This window comes from Neopelma chrysocephalum, unplaced genomic scaffold (assembly GCF_003984885.1).
Source record: "Neopelma chrysocephalum unplaced genomic scaffold, ASM398488v2 Primary Assembly neopelma1_23, whole genome shotgun sequence".
NCBI classification, from domain to species: Eukaryota; Metazoa; Chordata; class Aves; order Passeriformes; family Pipridae; genus Neopelma; species Neopelma chrysocephalum.
In genome coordinates this window covers 21058306-21059014 of record NW_020897691.1, presented here as the reverse complement: position 1 = coordinate 21059014, position 709 = coordinate 21058306, and positions in this window count along the sequence as shown.

The following is a 709-nucleotide window of genomic DNA, read 5'->3' as shown; positions in this document are numbered from 1 at the left end:
ATCATCATCATCATCATCATCATCATCATCATCATCATCATCATCATGGCTGGGCTTCACGAACGAAGATTTGTAACCTGAGATTAAATATTCACAAGATATGATGCTGATCGATCTGTGTGATTGCCACTTCTAAGAATGGAAAAAGACTGTCACAGTGTGTTGCAAACCCTGATCATATTCTTTAAGCAGAGCAATAATAAATACAGATTATTCTTGAGGATGCGTCGGGCTGTTGATCTAAAGCAGCAATAGTAAAATAATCCTCTAAGTCTATGAGCAATGTTTTGAAATATGAAAATGTCTGTTTAATTATGAGGAACATTCAGGAGTTACTTTTTGTCACCTTGACTTTGCTTTTGGACACCCTAAGGTTAGTTAGGTTAGGACTGAGAGAGAAAAAAAATAGATGCATCTGGAGTGAAGTTGTAAAAAGAGATTATGAAAAAAAAGTGTAAGATGCAGAGAATTTTGCTGTGGAACACTTTGCTGGGGCTTGCATAGGGCTCAGTCTACGTTTAGGGTTAACGTTTACATTAAGGAATGGACCAGGTTTGGGAGTGGGTTTGATAGAGAATATCAGAATGTGCAGAGTGGAGCTTCAAAACAAGGATTTCCTGAAGCAGTTTTAAAACAATTCATAGTGCCATAGAAATGCAGTTTCATCTTATAATTCAACAGAAATAGAAATAAGAAAAACCTGATATTT